The sequence below is a fragment of the Hordeum vulgare genome, chromosome 7H (assembly GCF_904849725.1).
Source record: "Hordeum vulgare subsp. vulgare chromosome 7H, MorexV3_pseudomolecules_assembly, whole genome shotgun sequence".
NCBI classification, from domain to species: domain Eukaryota; kingdom Viridiplantae; phylum Streptophyta; class Magnoliopsida; order Poales; family Poaceae; genus Hordeum; species Hordeum vulgare.
Window position 1 is genome coordinate 5754298 of NC_058524.1, and position 14740 is coordinate 5769037.

Consider the following 14740-nt stretch of genomic DNA (forward strand, 5'->3'; position numbering starts at 1 on the left):
CCTGGATGGCATGATCCTTCAACAATTTACCAGCAAGATCTGCGGCTTTCATGCGCGGCAAGGACCGTTCCAAGCTAGCGTACTGGTGCTCCAGTGGATCAACAGAGCGTATCAAGTTGGCTCCCTCGACAGGGAAAGACGTTCATCATTTCTAAGTACTGAACAACAGAGCGTATCGACTTACAACCTCGACAGGGAGAAGGACCCACGAGCATGGATTGGAATCTACTGAAGCGCTCATACACATAAGTAAATGTAAAAACGTGTCATTTCTTGACAAAGCGGAAATTTCTTGACGATTCAAAATTCTTCCCCGTCCTCGTCTAAAAAACTAACTAACGAGAGTGTGCACCAAAAGTCACACTCAGAGACTTAGCTGCGACCCAGAGTCCGCCTAAGTAAACAACTTGCTCCGAGTGTGCACTAAAAGTCACACTCGGGGACTTAGCTGCGACCCAGAGTTGCCTAAGTAAACAACTTGCTTCGAGTGTGCACCAAAAGTCACACTCGGGGACTTAGCTGCGATCCAGAGTCGTCTAAGTAAACAACTCGCTCCGAGTGTGCACCAAAAGTCGCACTCGGAGACTTAGTTGCGACCAAGAGTCGCCTAAGTAAACAACTCCCTCCGAGTGTGCACCAAAAGTCACACTCGGGGACTTAGCTGCGACGCAGAGTCGCCTAAGTAAACAACTCGCTCCGAGTGTGCACCAAAAGTCACACTCGGGGACTTAGCTGCGACCCAGAGTCGCCTAACTAAACAACTCGCACCGAGTGTGCACCGAAAGTCACACTCGGGGACTTAGCTGCGTCCCAGAGTTGCCTAAGTAAACAACTTGCTCCGAGTGTGCACCAAAAGTCACACTCGGGGACTTGGCTGCGACCCAGAGTCGCCTAAGTAAACAACTTGCTCCGGGTGTGCACCAAAAGTCACACTCGGAGACTTAGATGCGACCCAGAGTCGCCTAAGTAAACAACTTGCTCCAAGCATGCACCAAAAGTCATACTCGGGGACTTAGCTGCGACCCATAGTCGCCTAAGTAAACAGCTCGCTCTGAGTGTGTACCAAAAGTCACACTCGGGGACTTAGCTGGGACCCAGAGTCACCTAAGTAAACAACTAGCTACGAGTGTGCACCAAAAGTCACACTCGGGGACTTAGCTGTGACCCAGAGTCGCGAAAGTAAACAACTCGCTCCGAGTGTGCACCAAAAGTCACACTCTGGGGACTTAGCTGCGACCCAGAGTCGCCTAAGTAAACAGCTCGCTCCGAGTGTGCACCAAAAGTCACACTCGGGGACTTAGCTGCGACCCAGAGTCACCTAAGTAAACAACTTGCTCCGAGTGTGCACCAAAAGTCACACTCGGGGACTTAGCTGCGACCCAGAGTCGCCTAAGTAAACAACTTGCTCCAAGTGTGCACCAAAAGTCACACTCGGGGACTTAGCTGCGACCCGTAGTCGCCTAAGTAAACAACTTGCTCCGAGTGTGCACCAAAAGTCACACTCGAGGACTTAGCTGCGACCCAACGTCACCTAAGAAAACAAGTTGCTCCGAGTGTGCATTTCTAGTCACACTCGAGGACTTAGCTGCGAACCAGATTCGCCTAAGTATAGAGGTTCCTCCGACTAGGCACGCAAGTCACACTCGGAGGCTTAGCTACGACCCAGAGTCGCCTAAGTAAACAATTTGCTCCGATTGTGCACCGAAAGTCACACTCGGGGACTTAGCTGCGACCCAGAGTCGCCTAAGTAAACAACTTGCTCCGAGGGTGCACCAAAAGTCACACTCGGGGAACTTAGCTGCGACCCATAGTCGCCTAAGTAAACAACTCGCTCCGAGTGTGCACCAAAAGTCACACTCGGGGGCTTAGCTGCGACCCATAGTCGCCTAAGTAAACAACTCGCTCCGAGTGTGCACAAAAAGTCACACTCGGGGACTTAGCTGCGACCCAGAGTCGCCTAAGTAAACAACTCGCTGCGAGTGTGCACCAAAAGTCACACTCGGGGACTTAGCTGCGACCCAGAGTCGCCTAAGTAAACAACTCGCTCCGAGTGTGCACCAAAAGTCACACTCGAGGACTTAGCTGCGACCCAGAGTCACCTAAGTAAACAACTCGCTCCGAGTGTGCACCAAAAGTCACACTCGGGGACTTACCTGTGACCCAGAGTCGCGTAAGTAAACAACTCGCTCCGAGTGTGCACCAAAAGTCACACTCTGGGACTTAGCTGCGACCCAGAGTTGCCTAAGTAAACAACTCGCTACAAGTGTGCACCAAAAGTCACACTCGGGGACTTAGCTGCGACCCAGAGTTGCCTAAGTAAACAACTTGCTCCGAGTGTGCACCAAAAGTCACACTCGGGGACTTAGCTGCGACCCAGAGTCGCCTAAGTAAACAACTTGCTCCGAGTGTGCACCAAAAGTCATACTATGGGACTTAGCTGCGACCCATAGTCGCCTAAGTAAACAACTTGCTCCGAGTGTGCACCAAAAGTCACACTCGGGGACTTGGCTGCGACCCAGAGTCGCCTAAGTAAACAACTTGCTCCGAGTGTGCACCAAAAGTCACACTCAGGGACTTAGCTGTGACCCATAGTCGCCTAAGTAAACAACTTGCTCCGAGTGTGCACCAAAAGTCACACTGGGGGACTTAGCTGCGACCCAGCATCGCCTAAGCAAACAAATTGCTCCGAGTGTGCATTTCAATTCACACTCGAGGACTTAGCTGCGAACCAGATTCGCCTAAGTAAAGAGGTTCCTCCGACTGGGCACACAAGTCACACTCGGAGGCTTAGCTGCGACCCAGAGTCGCCTAAGTAAAGAACTTGCTCCGAATGTGCACCAAAAGTTTCACTCGGGGACTTAGCTGCGACCCAGAGTCGCCTAAGTAAACAACTTGTTCCGAGTGTGCACCAAAAGTCACACTCTGGGACTTAGCTGCGACCCAGAGTCTCCTAAGTAAAAAACTTGCTGCGAGTGTGCACCAAAAGTAAACTCGGGGACTTAGCTGCGACTCAGAGTCGGCTAAGTAAACAACTTGCTCTGAGTGTGCACCAAAAGTCACACTCGGGGACTTAGCTGCGACCGAGAGTCGCCTAAGTAAACAGCGTGCGCCGAGTGTGCATTTAAAGTCACACTCGGGGACTTAGCTGCGACCCAGCGTCGCCTAAGCAAACAACTTGCTCCGAGTGTGCATTTCAAGTCACACTCGAGGACTTAGCTACGAACCAGAGTTGCCTAAGTAAAGAGCTTCCTCCGACTGTGCACACAAGTTACACTCGGAGGCTTAGCTGAGTCGCCTAAACAAAAACCACGAGCCAAAATCGTGTCAAAAAAACTCAGCGAAAGAAGAGCAAACGATCTGGTTCGAATTCAAATTGAGTTCAACGATCAGTCGGCTCGGTGTCAATCAAGTTTATCCACACTGAGCCACGAATGTACCGGCCAACAACAGTGGCCAAAGTTTAATACAAACTCCACTCGGCATACCGAGGTAAATGCGCGTTCAACATAAAGTCAATCAAGCATCGCCGGGGCTGGCAGGCTCCACGAAGGTGTCGAGGTCGATTCCATCTGCAATCCGAGTGGTCGTGTCGAGGAAGGTCTCCATGAAGTCCTCAAATCAAAGCTTCTTAGTGTTGGCGACCTGCAACGTCTTCAGCTTGTCTTCACGGGCTTCCTTACAATGCAGTCGGACCAGAGACAGCGCCACATCCGCGCCACACCGAGCGGCAGACTTCTTCCATGCATGCACTCTGCTTCGAACATCCTCCAATCGAGTCATCAACCCCTCTATCTCATTCCGGGAGTCATCTTCAGGCCACAGCTCTTTGTCAATTTGGCCGACAACTTCTCTTAGGCGACCAACGAAAGGACCCACCTTGTTAAGGCGGGAATTCAGTTGGAACATGTCCCGGTTAGCTTCATCACCGAGTGGAACATTCGGTTGCCCAAGCGCCAGTTCAATTTCGGCGGTCTCGGCTTCAACGTCCCGACAGAAATCTGCAAAGAAAAGACAGGGAGAAAATAAGCGCGGAGTGAACTCCAAAGTCAAAGAGCACTCGACAAGCAATTTACCACCAAGCAGTGCAACCATCTTCTTCACCCAGTCGCCGACGTATTTCTCCTGCGCTTTGCACCGAGCGTTCATTGACTTCAGCTGGCCCACCCATTCAGGTCTCTTCTTCTTCATATTTTCTAACTCGGCTAACAGTGCCTTGTTAGTCTCCCGAGATTCCTCCAAAGATATTTCTCGTTCAGCGAGAGCCTTCTTCATGCCAGCCATATCATTCGCAGCTACCTCCAAGTCGGGAGCAAGTTGAGTCTTCTCAACCATCAGAGCAGTATAGGCCGATCCCACTTCACAAGTCTTCTTTCAAAGAGACACAAAGGGAGGATCAGCCAGATTCAACAAGGAAAAAGTCTCCACAGATATGACAAAACAATCAACACTCAAGATTCTTCACACCCCTGCCGATGCAAGCAATCGACAGCGGTCTCGGGGACTACACCCAGTGGGTTCACTGAGAGTGACCCCACTGGTATGAAGCTCGAACAGGTTGGTCCCATTGAGCTCCGTAGCAAACCAACAACACTATGAGACTATTATTACTCGACCCGAGTAACACTACTCTCGGGGACTACACCCAGTGGGTGCACTCGGCGTGCCCCCACAGGTACCATTCGGGCAGATCAGCTCCGATCTGTAGAGATTATGAAAAATACATATAAAGACAACTGCCGGTGCAAACACTCGGCAGAAGTCTCGGGGACTACACCCACTGGGTTCACTCGGAGTGAACCCACTGGAAAATTAACCTACTGTATCCGAGTATCTTGCTAAAACCCCTAGTGGGCACCAAGAGGAATGTAAACACTTACTAGCGCACTTACTCGGATATCATCCCGAAGCTCCAAGCTCTTCTTGTACAGGGACGCAACAGTCATATGCTCCCTTGGCTTTGCCCACCATCAGCTCCACTTGTACCATGGCGTCCTTGGCGGCTCCTACTTGATCTTCAGGGAGGCGTCGGGCATCATAGTGAACAGTCGACGGACCCGGCGTGGCAGAAGGCGCCCTAGGCATCCCGAGCTCTGCTCCAGTCGGTTCCGCCGTGAAGGCCACCGTCTCAGTCAGCGGCACGCTCATGGCGGGGCTGGCAACAGGTTGGATAACCCCAGGGACAGGCGCCAAAGCTGGTTCGGACCCCCTTTGATCGTCGTCGTCCAGATAGATCACCTCCGAAGGAAGCCCGACTGAAGAAAATAAAAATACAGAAAAATATCAAGATCAAAGACAGCACTCGCGAAACGGTAATACATCTCTCGGAGTCGTGACAACGTACCTTGTTGGGACGTGGCGGCGTCATCAGTGTCCATGGGATCGTCACCCTGACGCAGCAGAGAGGTGGCGGAGGTAGCAGCTCTGTTGAGTGAAATCCATTCGACGAGTAAACATGAATTCCCAAAAATAAGAGTCCAATCGGATACTGAAGGAAGATGGAAGAGCAAAGATACTTACGCTGAGGCGACCGGAATAGCGATCCTCATCCGGGGCAAAGCTTTCTGAGGTTTAGACCCGCTGGGTTTAGCCACCTTGGACGGCTGATCCACGGGCTCGGCGGAAGAACCCGTGGTTCTCTTCACACTCAGAGCACTCTGGCCACGGGAGGAGCCGGCGGAACAGCGGGGTCATGACGGTGCTTGGTTCGGCGTTCTTGTGGTGAGGGTGACGAGCTCTACTCTTCACTCTCCTCCTCCTCCTCTTCTGTTTCCTCCTCCATCTCCCTACTGTCAGAGACGTACACGGCACTACCTGCACTACCCTCCATGCTGCCTTCTTCTTACTTGACCGGATCCCCATTTGAGACTGCAGAATGCCAGTTTGTCCACTACTGCACAAAACACAGTCGGCAACGTCAGTCGGCGAGACAAGAAAAGCAATAAAACTGAGAAGGTTAAAAGCGCTCGACAGCATGTACTCACCTCATTCGGAGGAGGATTTTGGGCGCGGAAGGCCTTCACCCGCCGAGCTCCCACGAGGTTATCACATGTACCCGTGATGCTGCGGACCCACGCACCCACGGTCTCCTTGCTCACGTCTTCAGGATGGGACCGAGTGGTATCCGAGGGCCCTATGTAATGCCACATTGCGTGGTCTCGGGCCTGGAGCGGCTGGATGCGTCGACCCAGAAAAGTCTCCAACAGGTCCATGCCGGTGATTCCGTTCCAGACGACGGTTATCAGAGTGTCGATCAAAGGCTAGATCTGGGCTTTTTCTCCCTTAAAGAGCGCTAGCTTCCTGGGAGGACCCGGACGGTCTAAACTAAAGTGTGGTAACCCACTCGGAGCATTCGGGTAGGCAATGTCCTAGCAATAGAACCAGGACGATTGCCAGTTCCTAACCGACTCGGATAGCTGAAGGGAGGGATAGCTACTTTTCATTTTCTTCTGAAATCCTAAACCCCCGCAGAGCTGGAGGATGTGTGTCTTATCATCAGACTGGCTAAGTTTCTTAACCGTTTGAGATCTAGCAGAGAAAACATATTTGAAGAGCCCCAGTGGGGAGGACATCCTATGAAACACTCGCAGAGGGTGATGAATGCGGAAAGATGAGCTATCGCATTCGGTGGAAAGTGATGGAGCTGCGCCCAGAAGTAGTTCATAATACCTCAGAAGAAAGGATGGGGAGGCAGGGAGAAACCTCTGGCCACGTGGCTGAGCAGCAGGACGCGCTCCCCCTCCCTCGACGCTGGCTCCATCTCGCCTTCCGGCAGCCTCCAAGACTTATAGACGACCATGCCGTGCTCCACCAGCTCCAGCACGCCAGTCTTCCTCACCGTGGAGGGGAGGAAGTCCCCCTGGATCCAGGCCGCCGGCAACGCCCGCTTCCGTTGCTGAGTGGAGGCCGCCCCCTTCTTCTTCTTCTTCGCCTTAAGCTTGCTGGTCTGCCCCTTCTTCATGGCGAGGGCGACGGATCCACAGAGGAGGAGGGGAAGGAGGTGGCTAGAGGTGTGCAGGGAGTTGCGGGGAGGCCAGATCAATGGGAGGAAGAGAGCAGCACAACAGGAAGGTCCGCCATGAAGGCTTTAAAAGGCCTCCGACTGAGTCACCTACAGGTGGGCCCAAGATCTTATCCCCCCAACCGGCTGCTGTAAGATTAGTGAAGAAGATCTCGGCGCAGTAATCGAGGAGGCGAAATCTACTCGATGACGATGACGTCATCCCCGCTGAGCGTGCGGCAACCGAAATTTGAGAATCCCGGAAAATCCGACGCTGTCAGTATGACCAGTCTCGTCGAAAGATTCCGCGGAAGCAATCGGTCCCTCACGGTTCGTTTCGCTAGCATATTCACTCGGATCACTAGCCGCAAAGATAAAATGGATCGAGGCAGACAACGCTAAGATCACCTCAATACCAGTTGGCTCCAAACTCCGGTCATCACTTCATCGTTCCAGCCCCGATCCATTCGGGGACTAATGATGTGGTTATAGTCCCAGGGTAGGGTCATAGGTCTGCCCTATAGGTCCTACCCAAGGACTACCCTTCATAGGGGACAAGGCCCCTAGACGGTTCTGACTGAACTAAGGACGCCCCCATCATCCACTCGGCGACGGTCCACTCGGAGCATATCTAACGTGCCGACTGGAATCCACTCTGTACATCGTAACCTCCCAGGAGGGCAACGGTCATATGTTTTCATACACCATAACTAGCATTTAAGGCTTACGTTACCAGTAACGCCAGCATTTACTCGCCACTACTCCACCCCTGTCCACCGGACCATTATGAAGGACAGCACACTCTATATAAGCCGCCCTTCACCACTGGTACAGGGGTTGGCACTTGCTGTAATCCCTTAATACACTCGACACAAAGCTCCCAAGAGCACTGAGACGTAGGGCTTTTACCTCCACTGTAGAGGGGCCTGAACTCATACATCCTCGTCGTAGCTAAGGCTATGCCCATATACTTTCGTACCCCGTACTTCTACTGTCAGACTTATACCCACGACACTATGTATGCACAAAAATATGTTGTTTCTCCCCATGAGGTTTTTCAAATGTGTGCATGTCTGGTTAACGATGTTTTCTTTCCTCTCAATTTGGTTTCAATTTAATGAATGTTTATTGCAATTCGTATCATCGCCTGAAAGAGAGAAAAAAAGGACCATGCACTACAGATTAAGTTTGCACCAAAAATAATATTTAAGAAGTATTCAACTGCTAAAAATAACATCCTATTCAAATTCCACATATTTTTTAATCAGATTGTATATATAACATGTTAAAATCGGAGTTACGGTTTAAAAGACATGGATAATTTTGTTTTAGGTAAAATGTGATTGATTAAGTGAAAAGTCAGTTTTTTTTTGTTAAAATGAAAAAAATGTATCGGCTGACTTAAATACGGATGGCGGGTTGATTACCTGAAACATTAGGGGGTTTTCTGAAAAATGCAAAAATCGGTTCGTCCATGACTTAAAGATGGACTGCGAGTTAATTATGAAAAAAAACGAGGACTTTTCTGCAAAATAGCCACGACGGACGACAAAAGCACTACGTGTTTTATTATTATTAGAAAGAGATGTATAATATAGTATGAAGCAAACAGTATGTGGTCAAATTTTTATTTAAAATCAAATACATAAACATGTTTTCATAGTCCAGTTGTAGGTATTAAAACCCGTGCCCGACTTAGGCGCTGTTTGGAACCACAATAGATTATGATAATCTGAATTATGAAGATAAATTATATAATTTGGTTTATAAAAATAATCTAGGTGAACATGTTTGGAAGCCAGATTATATAAACTGTAATCCAGGTTTTATATTGCATAATGACCTGTCTGTCCTCTATTTTAAAAAAAAAGAGGAGGGTGGCGATGGTAGGAATGTAATTATCTCTAACTTTACAAGGGTAACGGGTCATTAGCAATCCATAATCTGATATTAGCTGGTGTAGAGTAGATTATGAGTTTTTAATAATCTGTTCATCTAGTTTTTATAATCTACACCATAATATGTCCTGTTTGAAGACATAATAGATTATAAAAACTGGATTATATAATCTGGATGGTTCCATACCGGGCCTTACAAACCTAACAGGAGAGATTGTAATCTTAGAAAAACGCTCACAACCGGCTGACCAGTCTTGAGTCGTCACTTGGCGCGTTGTCACCATGTCTTGTGTCGTTTTTGTGTCATGTTGATATTTTCCCAAAATATTTATTGCCTGGATGTTGAATAATGTGATTAATGCAAAATATAAGATATATTAGGATTTTGTTCTTACTTATCTTGTACTCTAAATTAATTATTGTGCGACTTTATATATGTCGATGTGGCTTAAACAATACAATGACTTTCCACCAATCTCTCTTCCTTCTAACATGGTAGCAGCCGAACCTATCTAAACCCTAGCCGCGGCCCGTCGCTTCCACCCCATGCAATGCCCTGGGAGCGGTCGGTCTCCATGACAACCTTTGGGGGCCGTGCCGCCTGTACACAGGGTTCGTCTGTCGGTCATGTTGACCCGCTGTCCTAGAGAGTCTTTTTCCCGATCTCTTGATCCAGTTTTCTCTCTCTTTCATCGGTCCCTTTGATCGACGTTTTCTTTTTGGATTCCTGTTTTAAGATCGGTTTGCCCGCACCCCTGCACCAACCATCGCCGCCCTTCTCTGACCAGATCTGCTCCATCACCATCCGCCTCCGCCGCATGTGTATGGCCACCCAGCCTTCTACTCGCCGCTCCCGTCGCTGGCTATCAGGCACGCCGGCTTCGGCTGCCTCCAGCTCGCCGAATCCGGTCGCATCGGGCTCATCGGCTGTCGGACGTCGGTCCCGCCGGGATCGGCCACCTACCTCGTTGGCCGCGTCAGGACGACTGCTGGCTCCGACCACGACCGTCTTCGTCGCCTTCATCTCGGACGTCGCCATACCGCCTCCACCGAGCGACGTCCCCGACCTCGCGTGAGATCGGATTGAAAACCCACTCGTCCGCTATATTCCTCAGCTACGTCGTGCGACAAATCTGGCCCATCGGTTGCACGCGCGTGTGCAGGCCCCGTGACGACTGTCCCAAGTAACACGCGTTGGTCCATCGATAGAGCACCGGGCTGCCGTTGCGTCGTCCTATCGGGCCGCAACACGGCCGGCCCGTGTCTCTCCCACCGGCTGCACCAAATCTGGCATTGCCGCTGCGTCACCCCTTTGGGTCGTCGTGATGCAACATGTGGTCCCCAAGACACGCGAGTCGCCACTACACCGCCCGGGTTGTAGTGCCGCGACACATGGTCCCAGCCGCAGCCCGAGGCCGTCCCCATGGCTGCACCGACCAATGCACCGCCGCTGCTTCGCCCCGTCGTGTCGTCACATCGCAGCACGTGGTCTACACCGTCGCCCCGAGGTCTTCCTGTCGTCACCCTGCCTTTCGGGTTGCCGCTTCGTCACCCCTTCGGGCCGTAGCACTGTGACGCACGGTTCACTTCCCCGTCCGTGCGGGTCGACTTCTCCGTGTCATACGCCGCGCCGACTCCTTCGCCGCGGGAACACCATTGTCCGTAGTAGTCTTCTGTTGGAAATATGCCCCCGAGGCAATAATAAACAGTTCTTATTGTGTTTCCTTGTTCAAGATAATCGTTTACTATCCATTCTATAATTGTATTGAATAGAAATTCAGATACATGTGTGGATTCATAGACAACATACTGTCCCTAATAAGCCTCTAGTTGACTAGATCGTTGATCAAAGATGGTCAAGGTTTCCTGGCCATAGGCAAGTGTTGCCACTTGATAACGGGATCACATCATTAGAAAAATGATGTGATGGACAAGACCCAAACTATGAATGTAGCATTTTGATCGTGGTAGTTTATTGTTATTGTTTTCTGCATGTCAATGTATCTGTCCCTATGACCATGATATCTCGTGTGTATCAAACGTCGCAACCTAACTGTATGACTTTAAAGGTGCTCTACAGGTACCTTATGGAATTTCTGCTCTCTCTCTCTCTCTCTCTTAAGATTGACCTTGCAATAGTGTTCGATTGTATTGAATGGAACTTCATGATTTCTGCTCTCTCTTTTATGGGATTGCATGGCCATTTCATCAACTTAATATATCTTGCATCTCCTCACATGTTTTCATTATCATCATTAGTGGTCAAATCTCTCCGAATTTTAAAAGTCAACGAGGTATTAGGCGAGGCGACCCTCTTTCTCCATATCTTTTTGTGTTCTCTACAAACAAACTTTCTCTTACTCTAAATGATGATATGGATGCTAATGACGAAATCAATAATCTGACCTTCCGAGCGATCTTTGTAACAAACTAAGCTTGACATGGAATTATTTCACGACCTGACGCTTTTGGCAACGTCATAGCCCATGACGTTACTGCCCAACATAAAAATGTCGAGGTAGATATAGTCTATGTCCTTGTCCAATGCGAGGCCGAGCACGTATACGTGCCAGACCAGAAACGCCAAGCTAGATGCCATTTCGAGAAACACCATTGACCCTAGTGTTTCTATGTAGGGCAGCAGCATCAAAGGCCTTAGCCTTTCTATGTTGTTTGGAAACGCCAAGGCCATTGGCCATTGGCGTACGTGGAAAGGCATGTCTGCATAAAGCCCAAGCCATGCGTCGTGTTCTCAACCATTTTTGTGCTGCCTCAGGTCAGATCCCAAATTGGATTAAATCCGCTATGCTATCCAGTTCTCATGTTAGCCAGGCCATTATCTCCCAGCATTAAAACCGTATTTCCTGTTCCTAACATGGATGGAAATTTCACGAACCTTGGGCACCCTCTTATACTTGCTTCTAAGAACAGAATTGTTGTGCACAACTTTGTGTTGCATAAATTGATGGCTAAACTTTCGGGAGCAGTGTGGAGGAGGAGGAAGATTTCCTCGAGCAGCACATCTGGGATATTGATGATGGCCGGCAGTTTGGTTTGGTGGGACCTTGGCGCCAGTAACAGTGGCATCATGGTGTTCGGGTGGAAGATTCCCTCCAGTAGGCCAGCTTGGGTCCAACAGCTGCTCCGGCGGTGGTGCTGGCGGTGTTACTTGACATTTCCTTGCACAACATTGTTAGATTGTATTATACGTAGCTTTTGTATAGTCTTGTATATTGTATTGTACACATATTGTGTATTTCTTATATATGAGATAGCCCACCTCTTATTATGAGGTAAGGTGCACTTTCCCAAACCCTAACTCTTACATGGTATCAAACCCAGGTAGGTTCCAATGACTTCCGCTGCCCTACCTAGGCCGATCGTCGCCGCGCCGATCGACCCGAACGCCGTTGGCTCGTTTGTCCCGGCAACATCGACCCCTGCCTCGCTGTTCGTCTCCAGCCGGCCTTTGGTCTCGGTCTATACCATCCAGCCCCTACGATCGGTGTCTCCTCCGATCGCCCGCACCAGCCGGCCCCGCCTGCGCCTTCCTCGTACGGGACGGGTGCCCCGATCCATCCAGTCGGCCCTTGGATGGCCCCGTCGTCTCTTCAGCCGCCGCATTCGGCACCCCATGCAGCTTCGCCCGGGGCCATCCACCCTGCCCCGCAGTCGGTTCCTTACACGGCTGCACCTGCGTCCGCGACTGCGAATGGTGCTGCACACGCGGCACCCTATGGAGCTAATGTGCCGGCCGGCTACTACAAGCCTCAGCTGGTCCTGCCGCCCTATGGTGCCCCGCTGCCGGCTGGGGCTATCTCCTCCGATCTCGCCCCTACCGCATCCGGCGGTGCCCCGCCCCTGGGGTACTACCCGTCGATCCATGCTGCGGTGCCATCTCCACCCGACTACGCTTCACCGTTCTACTTCGCACACCTTATTACGGTGAAACTCACGACGGATAATTATCTGTCGTGGCGTGCGCAGGTGCTGCCGCTACTTCGCAGCCATTACCTGGAGGGTTACGTTGACGGTGCTCTCTCGTGCCCTCCACCGCATCACCCAACATACCATGCGTTGGTGGCCCAAGATCAGGCGATAATCTCTGCGATCCAGTCGTCACTCATGGAGGGTGTATCTTCTCTGGTTCTGTTCGCCGCCACCTCTCGGGAGGCATGGTCGGCCCTTCACACGAGCTTTTTATCTCAACGGCAAGCGTGTGCTCACCCTATTCGCACGGAGCTGGGGGAGACCAAGCTTCTGGATCTCAGCATCACCGACTACTTCAACAATATGATGCGTCTTGCCGACACTCTGGCCTCTCTTGGCCAACGCTTCATCCTGAGGACTTCGGCACCTTTGTCATGAACGGTTTGGATACGGACTATGATAACCTCCCTGAGAACATCAATGGCCGTGACACTCCGCTTCAACCTCGTGAGCTCTACTCACGCCTCCTTGCCACGGAACAACGTGTCAAGTCCCGCTGCTCCAACCCGAGTTTTGTTGCCACCAATGTTGCCACGCGCGGCAAAGGGAATCCCTACAAGCCGACGACTGGTAGCATGACGGGATCTCCAACTCCACAAACAGCTCGGTCTCCCGCTGCTACATCTTTGCGGGGCAGCCGCCCCTGTGCCTGTTGCCCCTCATGCGGTATTCAGCTCCCCTGTCAGTTGTGTGGTCTTTCTGGCCACATTCCCATTGTCATCGTCGCTTCAAGCAGGTCTTCCTCGGCATCGACAACAATGGCAAGGGCAATGACAATCAGGCTACCTTGGCTACCCATGAGCATGGACACACTCCATCGTATCCTATTGATCCGACATGGTACATGGATACACGCGCTGCTCATCACCTAACGGGCGAGATGGGTAAGCTTTCCACACAGGAGCCTTATCATGGTCATGATCAGGTTCACACCGCCAACGGAGCAGGTATGCATATATGACATGTTGGGCAGGCATCTCTCCTAACTCACAAACACAAATCTCTACATCTTCGCAATGTTCTTAGAGTCCCCTCTGCCACTCGTAATTTATTGTATGTACCTCAACTTACTCGTGAAAATAACGTCTTCACTGAGTTTCATCCTTTTTATTTTTTTTATCAATGATCGGGACACGAGGGACGTTCTTCTTAGAGGTCGCCTGCGCCACGGACTATACGCACTCGATGCGCCATCTCCTTGAGCGTTCAGTGGTGTCCGTGTTTCTCCTACTCATTGGCATGCACGGCTTGGTCATCCTGCTACTTCCATAGTGCGTATTATCCTTAGTCATCATGATCTTCCAGTTGTGTTCAATAAATATGCTGCCACATTTTGTGATGCCTGTCAGCAAGGCAAGAGTCATCAGCTTTCATTTTCAAAACTCCGCTTGAGCTTGTGTTTTCTGATGTCTGGGGCCATGTCCAAACCTCTGTTAGTGGTCATAACTATTATGTCGGTTTTATTGATTCCTATACTCGGTTTACTTGGCTTTACCTTATCAAGGGCAAATCAGATGTGTTCAATGTTTTTCTCCAGTTTGAAGCTTATGTTGAGCATCTTCTTAAGCATAAAATTATTCATGTTCAATCTGATTGGGGGTGAATATCACAACCTCAATAGGTTCTTTAATAAGCTTGGGATTTCTCACCGTGTGTCTTCTCCTCATACACATTAGCAGAACGGCACGGCCGAACGTAAGCATCGCCATATTGTTGAATTTGGCATTACCTGACTTGCTCATGCATCGGTACCTTTCCGCTTTTGGAGTTATGCGTTTTCGACGGCTTGTTTTTTGATAAATAAGCTTCCTACACGACTCCTTGGGATGAAACTCCACTTGAACTTTTGCTTAAC